The following is a 17,305-nucleotide window of genomic DNA, read 5'->3' as shown; positions in this document are numbered from 1 at the left end:
TAAAAAGTGTTCCTGTCAGGAGAGTAATATAGACTTTGCAGCTCATTTCTGAAGAGACTCCCACAACACTAGGTAAGCACCAGACCTACTTATTTTGCTAGGTAATAATAGTTTAAATAGAACACCCCTGCAGCAGTTCAGCAACAACCTCCTCTATTATTGTGTGACAGAAAACACAGGTATAATACAGCCAGGATGAGCTCATAATTTTTTAAGGGAAAGTGTCCAGGTGGACTACTTGTATGCAAAGCCACAGAACGTTAATACAGAACATCTGTCACAGCAGGAAGTATAATTTTACCAGCCGTGCAGGCTAATTCCATTAAGTAAAAAAGAAGTAGCAGAAGAAAAGGCCTAAAAGGTAAAACCTTTCACATGTTAAAAGAGTGTTAGGTATCCGAGGCTTATAAGGTACAACACAGGGCAGAGGTGTGTACTATTGTGCGTGGCTAGCATGCACTTGGTCGGTTAATGGCACGCAGTTGGCATGCACCTGGTCACCTGCACACACAATTGCTGACTTGTGCATAGACAAAGAATATTTCCATATATAGCTTAGGCTGTATGTGTGCAAATGTATGCACCTATCTGGTCCAATAAGATGTTTGTTGCATGTATGGGCAGGGCTGAACCTTTAGAGGTGGTACTAGGGTGACCAGATAGCAAGTGTGAAAAATCGGGACGGGGTCATAGGTGCCTATATAAGAAAAAGCCCTGAATACTGGGACTGTCTTTATAAAAGGAGGACATCTGGTCACCCTAGGTGGCACTCCATTTACTGCTGTAGCAGAAAGCTTGATTATAAGTTCCCCTTTTCTGAGAAGCACTGAGCATGGATCATCTGTGATAGACACACAACAGGCATGTTGGGACTATCCTTGGGGATGGGTATTGGTAGATCTTATACCTTCCTGTCTATATTATAATGGTATTAAGAATAATTAATAATTGTTTTTACTTCCAGGGCTCTTATCGTATATAAAATGCTAGTTTGTGCTTTATATCCATAAGACGTAGCATTACCTCATAGGTATAACAGTCTACAGTATAATTTTAACTCTGCCCTTTGTTAGGGGCAGGTATGGTAGAAACAGTGTAGCCTAGATTTATTTGGATAGCAAAATGGCCATTTTGGATGAACCCTTTTTATTCAATTTTAGAGATGGTGAAAAAGCAGTGTATGATAGGCCGGTGTAATATTTAAAGCAAGATACGAGGAGTCAGGATTCCCGAGTTATGAGCCTAAATCCATCATTAATTTATGTGATTTGGACAGTTCAGATTCAGACTCGGGTGCCAGATTCTCAGCTGGTGTAATCCTGGTCAAAGGAGCTATGCTGATTTACATCAGCTGAGAATCTGACCTTCAGTTTGCCCAACTGTGAAACTGGTAGAAAAAGATCAACTTGTGTCCAATGGCGTATTATTAAAAAAATTGGTTAAAGACGTGATGGGGTGGGGAGTTCTCACATGTAGCTAAAGATGTAGAAGCAATTGTTGAGGGTCTATATCAGAGATATTCACTGTGACACTTAGGTCATTTTCCAGCTTCTTACATCATTTTGATCCAAGCTGTAACTGTCTTGAATAAATGCTGCTGCCCTGTTATTAAATTTACTGAATTTCAGGAAAAATTAGTCGTTTAAGGAAGGAATATTTATTTTCTCATCCCTATATGAAAGTTGAATCCAGCTGGATATGAGCTGAAGGCCAGGCAGAGAAAAATGGTAATTTTTCAGTAAAACCTAGTTAAAAACAAAATACAAACTAACACACATCAAATTTTAAAAAGTCTATCATTATCTACAGTGCTGTCTCCTATAGCAAGTACTCAAGGGGAACAGTACTATATATGAAGACCCAGCCAGATTTAGACACGCTTGCTCATGTCAGTTAGCACCTTACTTTGTGAGTAGTCCCATTGAAATAATTGGGGAAAGTATCAGATTCTGGCTCCTAGAACCAAATTCTGCCCTGGAATGCAGTGAGGGAATAAAATATTGCAATGGTCTGGGCCTAAGGTAAAAAGTTATTTCCATACCCTGATTGTTCCACCTAATGGCAGAAAGTGAACAAAATTGTTCCAGACAACTGCCTGTAGGCTACTTAGGTACTAGCACTGAATTGAGCAAAGAGGCAAAAAATCAGGCACTCACAAGAATATTTTGGGCACAATGGGACCAATTTTGCTCACTAATCAATGAGGTTGGATAGGGTTCAAGTCAGGAAATAATTTGTGCCAGTGTCTAAATGATCAGAGACCATATATTAGGACACAATAGTCACATCAAAATAAACAAACAAAGGATCATTTTTTTCTCTTTTGACCACAGGGATGTTACTTTTCAGTTACTGCTGTCCCAGACCTTGACCCATGGGTTAGACATCATGAATTCAATGTGTATATGTCTCCCTTTAACATCAGGTATTGCTGAAATCCTTGGGAGCTGCAGGTGCACATCTGAGTTCAGAATATGGCCCATAGTTTAGAGATTCTAAGATGAATTATTTGCTTTTATTCATCAAACAATTTTCTGTATCTGGCATGCCAACTCAGCCATTGCTTCTCCAATGTTTGCACCATTAATTTGCTCAGCTGAGCTATGCATGCTTTGAAATATATTATGTCATTATTTATGTTTTAGACAAATTTATGAATGTGTCCTAAAACAACTTTGAATTTTTCTGGAAAGTTTCTATATAAATATATATTGCTAATTTATGGGGCAATGAGTTTATGGCCTAGAAATACAGTACTCAGGAAAGTTTTTAAAGGTTTTATGGCTCCATTAAGGAACCTTATGTGGCAGTGCACTCAGAAATGCATGACTTTATTACTCAGTTGAGAGGCTGCCGAGTACACAACTCATTCAATGAGAGCTAAAACACAGGTTACTTGGGTCCTAATTCAGAGAAGCATCTCTGTTGAGGATAGCACTTAAGCGCATGCTTAAATCCAATTGAAGTCAACAGGACTTAAGTACCTGTTTAAGTGTTTTCCTGAATTGATGCCGGTATCTTCTTCTGCTGGCGTATTTGTCAGGCACAATTCCATAGACTTGCCCAGAGAATGAAAACTGGAGACCATGGACCTGATCTTATAAAATGCTGAGCAATGTCACTCTCGGGAGGGGTTGAGAACCTGATTGCACTGGGTCCTATAAGAGAACATGCATGTATAGCAGACATCCTATCATGATGGCTTTAATTTTAGACACACTCATCATTCAGATTCAAATCTAAGTTCAATGGCAAATGACATCTCTGAGGATAACCAAAATTAGCCCCAATCACCTACCAACCATAACCAATTGAGGTCCTTTGGGCAATGTGAAGGCTTAAGGGTACAGATAGAATCAGTTTTAGAGAGGCAAGAGAAATTCTGCATTGAGATTCTTCTGTAGTTGTTAAAAGTAGAAAGCAGAAAGCCAGTGAATGGAATAACAGGGTGTTTACTTACATGGTGTTATTGTTAGGTAATACGTTTCACTTGCGACAGTCATAGCCAACTCCCTGACTAGAAAATCCTGCCTACTCCAAATTGGTTTTGCATCCAGTCTTGACAAGGCTAACGGAATGAATTATAGAATTTACTGAAAACGTCCTGGGGAAAATATCTCCTTAGTATAGTTGGACATTGATAGTCACCCGTAAGCTGCTACATGCACTTCCCAGAAAAAAATAAAAAAGCATATGAAGAAAAATAAAATGCAGATAATCTTGATTACTGTTTATTATGTGAATTACATATTAGAATACATCAGCTATTATTTTATTATTTGTTAAGCACAAATTATGTGGAGGGGCAAAATTTATGCAAATGTATTTTGGAAAAAATATTAACCACAGAAATTATTTTCATATTCATAAGATTGAGATGCAGATCAAATAATTATGCGCATATTGTCTGTCAGGAAAACTTAGCATGCCACACTTTTGATTCCATTTCTAAAGAGTTTATAAAGTGTTTTAAAATTATTAGTAGGTGTTTTTATAAATGGTTAATCAACTATTCTAGGCTGGGGTGTCATTTCAGAAACATTCGGGGCAGGGGGAGGGCAAAGTTGTGTCAGCATATAGAATATATGTGATGATATTATCAGAAATCCCTGCAAAGTTGGGGGCTGGGGCAAAAAATGGACAACATAATGGAATTGAAAAAGTTTGGAGGGGGGCAAACCAAGAATGGGGGGGGCGGGGGCAACTTCCACTCTTGCTGAATAGGAAATGATTCGCCTTATTAAAGGTTGTTATACAATCCAACAGTTCAGTAGTTTATTTATAACTGTAGTTTATACCCATCCATTACATCTTTTATGGAAGTGCTTATAACAGTGCTATTCATGTCTGCAGTATGCATATAACATCTGTAAATCACTTGTTAGTCCTTTATAAACAATTTATAAGGAGAGCTTTAATATAAAGTGTGACCTTACTATGGAAAAAAGAGACCTCTGGGTCAGATGTTCAAAGCCAGCTAAGGGATTTCTAATGAGAATTGGATATCCAAATATCCTTTGTCTTTGACCACCTCTCCCTACATGTACACATATATGTATGTGTATATATACAAGGATTACCTGTATGTGAGAGAGGACTACATGGCATTCATCACACAGGCTGACCACAGCAAGACTGCAAACAGAGCACTGCAAATATACACAAAATATCAGTCAAAGACCTGGCTGATTTTTCTAAGCACCAGTTTAATTAAAAGTAAAGTTAGATTGTGAAACCAAGTTGCTTTTCCTTTGCATATCTTCCTAGAAAAATGTTTTCTTTTCATAGTGTTCTCTCCATCTGAGCCTGCAAAGCAGGAGAATGTCTGCCTGTGTTTAACTAAAGGTAAAACTTCTCTTCTCCAAATGTGAACCCATTCAAACCATATGGATTGGCTACATGATTAAACCATGGGAAATGCTAATCTTCACAAATCTATGTGATCCAACTATGGAATCCATCCAAACTGGATCTGACACGCACGGTTTGAGAATTCATTTCAATCCAAAGCTGAAGGGTTGGCACAGCTCTAATATTAACAGGGCATATATTAGTACTAGAGACATGTCCCCTTCTAATATTGATTCTGTGGGTAGGTTTTTTTAAAAAGTGTCTTAAGTGATTTAGTGGCAGAAGTCCCATTGAAAATCAATGGGATTTGTGTTCCCAAGTCACTTGGGCACTTTTTAACTTCCCACCATCTGTGTGCTAGTTTGCATAACTCTAATATTGTACTGTTGCTGTATTTCTTAGTTTGCAGGGGTGTAATTATGACAACTGGCAGACACCAAACCTGTAGTCATGTGTGCAGCTGCCCAGTTAGACAATAATCGATCATTTGTGTGCAGAATTTCATGCATCACTGATGTAATGTAACTGCACAAATTAGGCACACAAACGAACACTCATTCCTGATCATGAGTTTTTTCTGATAATTTAGGCCTCTTTAAACTGTATGAAATGCACCTCGTCTCTTCTATCTGTTGATAAATAGTTAACATGTATTCAAAGAAGATTAAAATATCAGAGTACACAGTATAATTAAAATCTGCCTGGGACAATTGTCGCTTGAGCTCCAGACATCTACTAGAATTATTGTTATGGATATCTCTTTAGTATGCATTAAAGTGGAGCAATTATTACAAGCACCCCAGAGACGTATGATACAGTGCACACATGCTCACCTCTTAAAGCACAGAGCACAGAACACACCCCCCAGTTAAACTATTTAATTAAAAAGTACTCCATAATAAAATTACAAAAGAGATTTATGAGAAACTAAAAAACATTAGCTGAAGAATATGCATCTGGCTATGGGAAAGGAAGGCCTAGAATTAGCATCAGAGCTTGTATTCTTAAATGTCACATACTTCATATGATCTTAAGAACTCTATACTTGTAGTAGTATTAGAATATTTTTTCTTGGAAAATAATATAGCATTCTCTTCGGATCATTTTACTGAATCCGTGTTCTTTTAATTGTATTAACTTATTTTATTTGTGAAATGTATGTTTATATATGGTTAACTTTTTTTAAAACTAGCTAACATGAAATACAAAATAATTGAAAAACATTTCTTTCTACCCTTTTCCCTTGACAGTCAGAGAAAGGTATGCTTTGAAGCACTGGTAGGAAGTGGTACTGTCATAGCATGGCCCCGCCCAGTAGGCCCTCACTGGGGCCTGTCTCCAGGTTCCTACACAGTTTTGTTCGCTCGTTATTCAGACAAGGTCCCACTGCATTCTGAATAACAACTTGTTATGGGTAAAGGATAAAAGGAGTAATTTTTCTCTTGCTTTTTTATTTTTCTTTGTCTCTCTTCTCATTCCAGGTGCACAAGCAGAGATATCAGTTAACAAATAAAATGTTTCTTCACACATTTCATGTTAAGACTGTCTTCATTTGACAACTATTTAGGATACACCTGAAGTGGAGACCTTGTATCCCTCCATAGTCTAAGTAAAATAAGTGACAGACAGTTCAATGGAAAGTAAATAAAATAACTGTAGTTAATGATATGACCCAATTCTCCATCCATTTAAATAACTGTTTGGGATAATTTGCTTTTACAAAGTGCTGTGCATCCTCATCTCAGCATCTTTCAGGACTAGACCCTAGGTGAATTTTAGCCGTTCTGAAAGTTACCAGCTTGACAGTCTTGTAAACGCAAGTCCTCTATTCATAGAATGAGCAATTTTGCATCCTCACTTTGCCTATAAGCCAATATTTTGTTACATGCCTTGCCATATTTATCCCTTTTGTGTAGTTTCCTCCTGCTCACAACTTATTCAAATCAACTCCCCCTAAAGCAATAACACAAATAATGCTACTCATAATTTCCACATTTTAAAATAATTGTAAATGAAAGCTAAGTACCAGCTAGTCCTTGAAATCTAATTACAGGAATTCACTCGAGACATTGAGCGTCTTTGAATTTGTAAAGGATGGAAATGGAATGAAAAAATGATAAATAACAAAGAGCTGCATTTGCTAGAAACAAAGATGTGGTATTTGCCCTCTGCCCTCTGCCATGTCTTCCATATCCCAACCTTAAAAGTGACACTACTAGATCTGGGATATCAACTACAGCTGCAGAAGGTGCATTAGTGTTGCCTGTCTATTTTGTTACATAAAAATAAAATGTCTCCATTTATATGTATTTGACAATTAGCTTTTCAATTTCTCTTCACTACTGGAAAAATGTCTGGCTTTTGCCGATGCTAAGGCTGAGATGTTTAAAATTCTTCATCATTGGCTTAACTTTGTTGCCACTGAAGCCAATGGTAAAACTCCCATTGACTTCAGTGGGAGAAGTTAGGCCAACACTGGGCACTACTGAAAATCCTGCTTATGTTGTACAGTTATGGACTGGCATAAAAATGAAGCTAAAATAGAATTTACTTTTTATTGCATCTTTCAGAGTGAAGATATTTCATGGCTTATGTATTAATTAACTAAACATTGACACTGCATTGGCTTTCAGGACAATGCTGGGCCGGATCCTTGGCCCAATCAGACTGCTTTGTACTGATCATTAAATCTGGCATCAGTGACTGTTCTGTGTTCAAACATGGGAAAAGAGAGAGCCAGGATAGTGCAACATTCAGGGTTTATTCCTTCCTCCACATCAAATGGTCTCTTATCAAGCTCTTCAGAGTTCTCTCTCTTCCTAGACATCACCCTACAAATAAACATAGCTTCTCACAGGGGGCATTATAATCTGATATCTGATGAAGCATTTATAGATTCCCCTCGTTTAGGGAGCTCTATGTTATGCCTCGAGAGTCTCCACCTTAGAGCTCATGTCAGTGCATGTTTTGGAGGATAGAGGGTGTAGTCAGAGCCCACTGTCCTCTAGCAGTCCCTGGCTGCTGCATTGCTGCTGTGGGAGCTGTTACAGGTGTCTGTAAATTAGAATAGCCCTAAGGCTTCTGTAACTTACGTCAGGAGCCAAACTGGCCTCTGCTAGGAACCTCCTGATTGGGCAAGCACAAAGGTGATGTATGGCCGTCTTCTCCCTTTTTGTCAAAAACCTGTGCTAAGTGCATCTTGGCTGGACCTGAGGATTGGGGTTGTTAGAAGTACTTTATTCACAATGTATGATTTGTGCCCATGTGTCTGTATTTATTGTGTGATTGTATTAAACAGCAGGACAAATGCAGGGACAGAGTGGTTTTGAACAAAAAATAATGCACCCTTCATCCAACAATATACAAAGAGGCATTTCAGTACATGAAGCACGTGCTGTAGGAGGCCACTTAATTCTGCAGCTTGCCCCGTTAATGGGATCTTGGAGACAAATCCTAGGAAACAAAAAAGACAAGAACACAAGCCTGCTCTCCATTAAAATGTTGCGCGAAGGGGTGTGAAGCATTAACTAAATTTTGTGGTGTTCCTTACATTGTTCACATACATGTTTATTAGAGAAGTGTGAAGGAAAATGAGATGAGATTTACAACAGTCCTGATCCACAGTGGAATGTGTGCCTGTTTATACATAAGGCTATAAATTAGTGTGACAGTTCAAAAACATTTCTGCCTGTGTCTTTTTGGGCTATGCTGTATGACCAGAACTAGTTGCATATATTGGAGCACCTGTGTGTAGTCAGCTATTTCAGGAATCCTTTAACTGGTGCATTTATGAATCAGCAGAAGTTGCAGTATTGGGCATGACTGTTCTTTTTCCTGATTCTCTGCCTCTTATTTGGATACGTTAGCATATGGTCTACTAAAAGGTTAGTTTGACCCAGCTACATAGCTCAGGGGTTTGAAAAATCCACACCATTGAGCGACATAGTTAAGCCAACCCATCCCCCATGTAGACAAGTTGATGGAAGAATTCGTCTGTCGACCTAGCTACCGCCTCTCGGGGAGATGGATTACCCGCACCGACGGAAGAACCCCTCCCGTCGATGTCAGTAGTGTCTATGCTGAAGCACTGTTGCAGCACTGCAGCTGTGCCACTGTAGCGTTTCAAGTGTAGACAAGCCCAGTCTACTCTTGCTCTGCCAATAGACAACCCTGCTCAATACCAATTGTTCAATGTTCAATTTTGCACAGTAGAGTTGCTTTGGTATGGTTTAACCGGACAAATACGACACTTCCATGGACACAGTTTGTTACCAGCACACTTAAATTTTCCGCTGTAGCCCAGCTCTTTGAGCAAAGCAGATCTGACTGTCTCAACTTGCCCAAAATGAAGTCTCTATTGAGGGATGTGATTTTCATAAGACCCTCAAAATAAAATAAAATATTTACATCTAGCGTGATCTCAGAGACTCATTCTCAATCAAAATACTTACAATCCCTTTTCATGGTCAAGAAAAGTCTAACAGTAGCTGTCAATGAACGTAACTGAAATGTTACAATGTGCTCTGTATATGGTATCTGTCCTTGAAAGATTAAATTCATGCATACTTTATACCAAACAGAATGAAAATGATACTGCAATTAGTCTGTTTAGGATGCACCAGTTGATTATCAGTGAAATCCAAATGGAATCTAAGCTTGAACTATAATTGCTTTAAGTCTTCTGAATAGAAATTGCTTTTAAAATGTTGATGTGACTTAGAGGGAAAAATCTGTGGTGTTTGGCAAGAAATCTATTGCTTTATTGTCTATTATTACCTGATATCATAAATGTGTATGGCACATGATCTTTCAAATTACAGCAGAATACAAGTGTGCATCTGTGGTGAAAGAAAACATCCATCAGGTCAGAACACATATTTGTATTAAAAAGAAAAGAGAATGTTAGGTGAATTAACAACTTGGTGGCTGCTGCTGCTGACTTATTTATATTATAGTAACACTTCCAAACCCACCCAAGACTGGGGCCTCATTGTGTTAGGTGCTGTACAAACACATGCAGAGAGACAAAAAGCCCGAAGAGCTTAAATAAGCAAGGGAGGCAAAGAACTATTATCCCCATTTAACAGATGGGGAACTGAGGCATAGAGAAATGAAGTGATTTTGCTAAAGATCCCGCAGAAATTCCATGGCATAGCAGGGAACTAAACCCAGGTTTCTTGAGTTCAGTTCAGTGCTTGAATCCTTCCTCACACAGATGTATTCAGTATATTGATTTTAGTCACCTTTGAATGCTTACAATATTTAACAGGTGAAGGATACCATACAGTCCCAACTGAGAATAATGGGATTGTATCTGTGAGTATGTACATAGAGTTAAGGTGTGTGTGTCTGTGCATGCATGTATGTACACAAATCCTAGCCCTCAGGGTGCATCTATCAGCAACTGCATAATCCCATTGTTTAATTAAGTCTCATTCTGATGCAGTGCTTCCTAGTAGATAGTGCACTGGACTGGGCTCTGCCTTGGCCTTCTGGGTGACCTTGGATAAGTTATGTCAGGCCAGATTTCTCTAGGTGTTAGGTGCCTAAAGATGCAGACAGATGCCTAATGGGATTTTCAGAAGCACTTAGGTGCTTATTTGCATCTCTAGGCACCTTAAAAACTGTTAAACAATCTGGTAGTTAGGCCTGGCAATGCTGAGTGGAGCAATGCCTAAAATGCTTTGCAAAATCGGGGCTTTCACCACTCTGTGCCTCAGTGTCCCACCTATAAAATGGGGATAATGATTCTGCTCTCCGTTGTAAAGTGCTTTGAGATCTACTGATGGAAAAGCTCTATGTAAACACTCGTTATTATCATTATTGTTTGTTGAGCTGACCCCCCATTGATTATAGCCCACTAGAGCACCGCCATTTGTCACCATCCCAGGTGATGTCATTTCTTGACTGAATTTTTGGTGGTCGGACTAGAGAATTCCAATGGTCCCTCCTGGCCTTACCCTCATTCTATAAGGTTCTGAGAGTCTCCAGCTCTTAGTGTATTCACTAGGTACCCACTTTGAAGATGCACAATACCTTGCAGAACTTCACAATGAACATGCAAAGTGAAATGTTCCATGTCCCATTACCATTTCCCCCAAACCTTATGAGGAGAGGGCTCACCTCTATATTTAAATGTCAACTGTGTATCTTTGAAATATTTAGTTTACTTTTGTTACCTAAGGTTCTCAATTATTGTGGGTAGCAAAATCCCCTCTTTGGCAACAGGTCCCTAGGGTTTGCTGCCACCTTGGTTGTGTATGGTAGTGTTGCTTTCATATCTACTCCACAGTGCTTCTCATAGCCTCCTTTGATGAGACACTGACTATACAGTTTGTTCCTTAAAAGCACTGGCTCATTTCCCAAAGCAGCAATTTCTTTAATAATGAGCTTTCTGCCCTGTACAGTATTAATTTTTTAATTAGTTGAGCCAATATGCAATTAATGTTTATAATGCAATTCTGTCTGGCACTATCTAGTTGCTTAATCAGTGAGGTTTTAGTAGTTGCATTTCCTTTAGCGTTTTATCAACGTGAGCAAAATATAGTCTGGTTGGCAGAAAAATTCTGACATTGTCCCTATAAACTTCTGACCCTTAGGATTCAGTGAACAGGTCCCTCCAATTTTGGGAACTTTTTGTTCTTTGCTGCCTAACTGATTTGTACATCCCCCAAGAAGAAAATGAATGCTCAGCCTACAGAGCATCTCCCACTTGCTAATTTATTCTCTAGCTTGTTCAATTGCTGTTCCTTCTTTTCAACGTAGGAGCAAAGCTCAGGGGTGGTTCAAATTTGAACCCATTCTAAGTTCAGTAAGGCTTAGATTTCTGTGGGTTAAATATTATAATTGTTGTAGCTTCCAGAGGTGAAGATCAGGACCCCATTGTGACAGAAGCTGTACAAACACATTGGTAGACGTGAACTCTGCTTCAAAGAAATTACAGTCTGAGAACAGGTGTGCGTTGTCAAAGGGGATTCTAAACTTGAATGAGGAAATGGAAATAGCCACAGTCCTCATCACAAAACACAAAGAAAGTGTTTTTTTAAGAACTAGTAAGCAGTCCTGGTATAGCATTGTTTTTGGATGCAAGTAGCTCAGGCAAGGACAACTGAACAAGTGTGGGCAAAATTGTATGATGATTATTTAATTCTAGATGCATCTCAGGTGCATACATTTAGAAATGCAGAGACTACTTTGACTGGATGTGAAGAAACCCCTGATGCCAGATGACAGCAAACTAGTCGTAAAGAGGAAAAGGAAGACATATTAAGATTGAATGTCCGTAGCATTCATCTTAAATATGTGCAAAGTGAATAAAACAAAAATTGTATGTCTGTAGAAATATATGTATATACATAGACTTTATACCCATTAAAAGCCCCTTAACATAGCCAGAGTGGTTAGCCAGCTCTAGAGAGCTAAAATCCACTCCAGTTGGAAATGACTAGCATTTCAGTTACTTGAAATAGATAAAATACATGCCAATAAGTAGACTGCACATATGCAGCACTAACTGATTGCAACCATGGAACAAAACCAAAAATTAGAAATAAAACAAATACAGGTAAAGTTGTGCAAAGATCCTTTGAATTGGACACACCTTTGAAATGCCAGCCAACAAGCCTAAAAATATACTTTAGATATGATATTCCAGAAAAACAGCAGATTTGACTTCTCACGGGCAGTATGAGGGTGGTGATTAGTTGCACTGTCTGATGTGTTAAGTATTAGCAATATGAATAACTGTGCAAACAATCTTCTATTTACAAAGGCTGTGTATTAATTACTTTGGCTCTACCTCAGCAAGGTACTTCAGTATGTACATAACTTTAAGGTCAAAGGTAATTGTATTAACACCTGTCTCTTACATAGAGTTTTTCATCTGTACATCACAAGCACTTGACAGGGAAGATAGTATCATTGATCCCATTTCACAGACTGGGGAAACTGAAATACAGGAACCTGAAACAATTTACTCAAGGTCACACAGCATGCCAGTAGGAAAGGCAGTTTATAATTCAGGCTGTATGACTGAGTCCAGTCACCAATATATTGGGAGTAGTAAAACTACTGAAACATCTTGCTGAATCAAGGCCTCTGTTACCAAAGGCGTGCTCTGTGTTGTAAAGGGGAAGAGAATATAGAAAATTTTTTATCCCCAGTGCATTCATGTAAGTTCAGCAGTGTGCACTTTGTTTCATGTTTCTGACAGCCATCTAGTTCTGTGCAAGGGGATGGCTCTAGTAAACACCTGCATTTAACGTGAACTGCTCTGCGCCTTCCATCACCCAGTGTGACTTCATATCTTTATTACTATAATACAGGATATGTTACTCCAAATTAGGCCTATCAGTGGGATTATACTGAACTAGAGCTGGATGGGGAATGATTTTTCCATCCCGAAAGAATTTCTGAGATTTCTAAAAAAAAAAAAAAAATTCCCTTCTGGTATTGAGAAAAAAATTCAAAATCTCCAAAATTTTCTTGAACTGAAAATAAAAAATAATTTAAAAAGAAAGAAAAAAAAAATTGGGTGCAGTCTATCAAAACATTTTGTTTAGAGACTTTCAAAACCTTTTGTTTTGATTTCTATCTTTTTACTTTTTACTATAAATTTAACTTAAATTTCAAAATGAAAAGTTGCTTCTCTTCCCAGAACAGAAATTTCCATTTAGAAAATGTTGAAATGGGATGGTTTGACAATTTTGAAGCACCTTTTCCCCAAAATTTTTAGAAAAAGGAAATTCATTGACCTTTTCCCACAAATAATTTTGGTTTTGATGATCTGGCATATTCTGATGAAAAAACGTTTTGTTAAAACTTCACTACAGCTCTATATTAAACCCTGTTTTGGGGGAATTTATATTACTTAAAATGGAATAATTTCTCTCAAACCTAGAATTTGTCACATAAGAAACCATAATATTAAAAAAAAAAAAAATCAGTTTGTCCAGTTTGAGGTTAAGAATAAGAAAATCTAAAAATATTAACTCTTTTTCCTCCATATAAAGCATTTAATCCAGCAGGATGACTATAGGTGTCCGTATGAAATTGAAATTGTTGATACACAGTGGAAGGGTGGCCTCCTGCCCAGCAACAGCTGGTCTTCCAGTTTCTCTCCACCCTCTTTGTCCCAACTCTGAGATTCTTGACCTTCCTTCTTCAGCCAGGTCCCAGGCTTCTGCCTCCAGACTGCTGCTCACACTCACACATAGTCCTCTGGCTCTCTTCCACACGCCATCCAGACATCACTTCCTTTTCCAAGCTCTCTTTGGCTAGATGTTGAACTGTGTCAAGGCCCTCCCTGAATGATTTGTGTCTCAATCCTTTTCCTACAGCTCATTTCATGGCGTGGGGAAGGCTACTCACTAATGAAACAGCAGATTGGATTATTATTACATTTATTAAATTTTCCTGCATAGGGATTGCAAGGTCAGGGTCATGTGGTCTGTCTCAGATACACTTAAATCAAGAAATCTTACCATTAAGGTTGAAACTCTGAGATGATATTTTTTCTTTTTAAAATTTTTCCATCATGCACATTATTTTCCAGCTCTCTGGATATTTAGCTAAAATTAAAGCCTTGCTGTATTTCCCGAGTTGCATACTTTATCATGTACACAGGAAGAAGGCAGAGGAGTAGAAGCATGGGGATGGAAAGCACTCAGTAGACATGGAAAACTCTGTGCGCCAGAGGTCTCCCGGTGCAGTCTCTATTTATTTAGAATTCCAATAATAATCACTATTGAGAGAAGTAAAAAATCTAAATCAAGGAGACAAAAATGTTATAGCTAGCAATCACAGGTGAAAAACCAACAGTGTTTGAGTGTATCCGTCATAGAAAGATAATGGGAAAGATATAATTCAAGAATAGAGGCTAACATGGTGACCGCTATTAGGGAATTAACAGAGTGTATGTCTATACTGATGGCGGCAAAGTCGCCGTTGTCAGATTGACCTATCTGGATTGATTGAGTGGTCAGTGAAGACCCGCTCAGTCGATCCAGAAGTTGACGCTGGCAAACCACCCCCTCAAGTGGCGTAGCGCTGCGTCGACGGGAACACGGTTCCTGTTGGGGCAGTGAAGACACTGCGCAGAAGGGAAGCACAGCAGTCGATGGGAGTTACGCAAGCTACTCTGCGTAGCTTGTGTAACTCCCGTCGACTGTCGCCGAGTTGCCAGGTTAGTGAGACCAGGGCAGAGTCTCAGGCTGGAATGTTCAGTGATGGTCCCTCATATTTTGGACCTGATCCTGCACAATACGGGTGTCTTGGTTGTATGTATAAGTGATGTACAGGGCAGGGAATATAGGAGAACTTTATTGTACATTAATGACAGATCTAAAGTGCGTCCAAGAGAGAACCCCTACAGGCTTCCTTGGTGTGATAAGCATATCTTTTAAGCCCATGTTTCCTCTGCCCCCTTCTCACTCTGCACACTTGTGAATAAGGGAATGGGTATGCAAGGAATATGGGACTTGCTACTGATCCCTGCGCTTTACATTATTTAACATTATTTGTGCCCACAAACTAGTCTGTTTGAACCAGAGGTTCTACACCATTGCTGGTGAAACTTTGGCTCTAACAGGACTAACAAGATCAAGGCATTTGTGAGGCTATAGTACTTCCACGTGTGTTAAATGAGGGCATTAATACACAACAGGTTTTTGATGGTACAACAGAGACTAACATTCTTTTCTCTGGAGATTGAAGTGGTAGTGTTCACAGAAACATTTCCACTATGGCAGCGAGAGTAAAATCTAAACTGATGTAGGTCACCATGGAAGTGAATTTTGTAGCCTTGATTTAGCCCACAATGAAACAAACATACAGCTTAGTAACGGCTGTGGTTCTTTTTTCATACTCAGCTATTTGGGACTCCCCTTATTTAAGTGAAAGCATTATTTAGACCATCAAGCATTTCAGGGAGTGGTGGAAGGGCCCTGACAAAGTAAGCACATTTGAAGGACCAGTGTGTAGGATATTCATAATCAGTGTACAATACTCACAGTCCTTTTGAATGGAGAGTAATTTTAAAAAATCCCATATACTGACCCAGCTCTGAATTAAATGACTTAAATTTTGAATAACAAGTTTTCTGAATACACCAATAAGAACTCAGCTGAGGACACTTATTTAAGCATGATTATGGGCTTGAAGACTTCAGGTACGTGAGTGGAAAGAAAGCCTCCTTTTCATGTAATTCCGCAAGACACAGCATGTACTCCGTTCTCAAGGTAAAGTTTACATGCTCTGTTCATTAAAAGACTGACTGGACTGGTGCATCAGAGAGAAATTTTTGGGAGGAGCAGGTGATTCAGTAAATATGGGATAGCCAGAAACAAGTCAAAGCTTATTTTAAAAATAAGAAGAGACTAGAGATTTGCAGTGTTTCTTTCAATATGCACTGCTCCTAGTGTGTATCCTTTCAGGAATGGCATTCAAAATGACTTACAACTTGCTACGCTTCAGAAAGAAGAGTAAAAACAAATAAGGTATGTTACATTCCAAATGAAGGCTGTAGAACATCAGATACACGTTGCCATAGCAATGCAGCATGTAGGGCACGAAGAAGTGGAATAGTAAGAAGCCAGCAGGATCATTAACATCATCAGCAGGCTCAGTGGAGCAGAGCTTTGTGGTAGATAAAATGGTTTCAGACTTCTCTTCAAACAGCATCTGTGGGAATAAAGCATGAAAACAAAGAAGATGGTAAGAATGCAACTATGGGAAGGCAAAGAGAGACAAATGGGACTGAATGTGGCCCTTAATACTCCCCCTTTGTATCTCTCTAATGCTATGAAGGGTCTGTAAAGGTACAGCCAAGAATTCCCTTCCATGGGGGAATCCCTGCATGACAGAGAGCTACCTCTCCAAGGTTGTGTCGAGTGGTCAAGTGTTGCCTGAGGGAGGGAGGAAAGCTAGAGCTCTAAGGCTGATCTAACTTATTCTGCAGATGAAACAATCCCCCACAATCCTGGGACTCCTCCTGCATCCATCATGGCAAGGGCAGCATGGATTGTCCTCAATGTTTTGGGTGTGGTGGGGGAGGTGTTATCGAGGGGTATAAATAAAGGGTGCAGTACTGGATTCTAAATCGGATATAACACAGCAGGGGCTGACAATAAACAATGGGAGTGAGAGACAATAAAAAGAGAACAGATCATACAAACAGAGAGGCAATTTCACACATTATAGCAATGAAGAGACTAATTTTGAATATTACAGATTATAGGTGCCAAGCAAAATGTGTCATGGGCAAATTCTGATCTAGCTATGTGAATGTCAATCTGCAATAACTTCAGTGAAATAAAATCCCCTTTACCTGTGGCCTTCCCAGAATCAGTGGAAATGCATTTCTGATTATGTTCTCACTAGCACCTGTTCCTCTGTGTCCAGAGCACAACTGTTATGGGAAACTGATTGGCTGATTTCATTTTAGTCAATGCTCTAA

At 39.0% G+C, this 17,305-nt stretch overlaps 3 long non-coding RNA genes across 4 annotated transcripts in view; 1 reads left to right on the top strand and 2 right to left on the bottom strand.

Annotated features, from left to right (window-relative positions):
- Nucleotides 1–4,652, bottom strand: part of LOC137155014 (uncharacterized) — a 40,259-nt gene extending 35,607 nt beyond the window's left edge. The window contains exon 1 of the long non-coding RNA XR_010920323.1: nt 4,581–4,652. This is a non-coding gene — a long non-coding RNA (uncharacterized lncRNA). The remainder of the gene's footprint in view (nt 1–4,580) is intronic.
- LOC137155012 (uncharacterized) overlaps nt 1–17,305 on the top strand; it is a 234,411-nt gene that overhangs the window by 129,689 nt on the left and 87,417 nt on the right. The gene's annotated exons all lie outside the window — the stretch shown is intronic.
- The window catches only part of LOC137155013 (uncharacterized), a 50,314-nt gene continuing 47,882 nt past the window's right edge, over nt 14,874–17,305 (bottom strand). The window contains exon 4 of the long non-coding RNA XR_010920322.1: nt 14,874–16,530. This is a non-coding gene — a long non-coding RNA (uncharacterized lncRNA). The remainder of the gene's footprint in view (nt 16,531–17,305) is intronic.

This window comes from Emydura macquarii, unplaced genomic scaffold, assembly GCF_026122565.2.
Source record: "Emydura macquarii macquarii isolate MOO-44397 ecotype Brisbane River unplaced genomic scaffold, CSIRO-AGI_Emac_v2 contig_1348, whole genome shotgun sequence".
Lineage (NCBI taxonomy): Eukaryota > Metazoa > Chordata > Testudines > Chelidae > Emydura > Emydura macquarii.
This window is presented reverse-complemented; position numbering and strand designations above follow the sequence as displayed.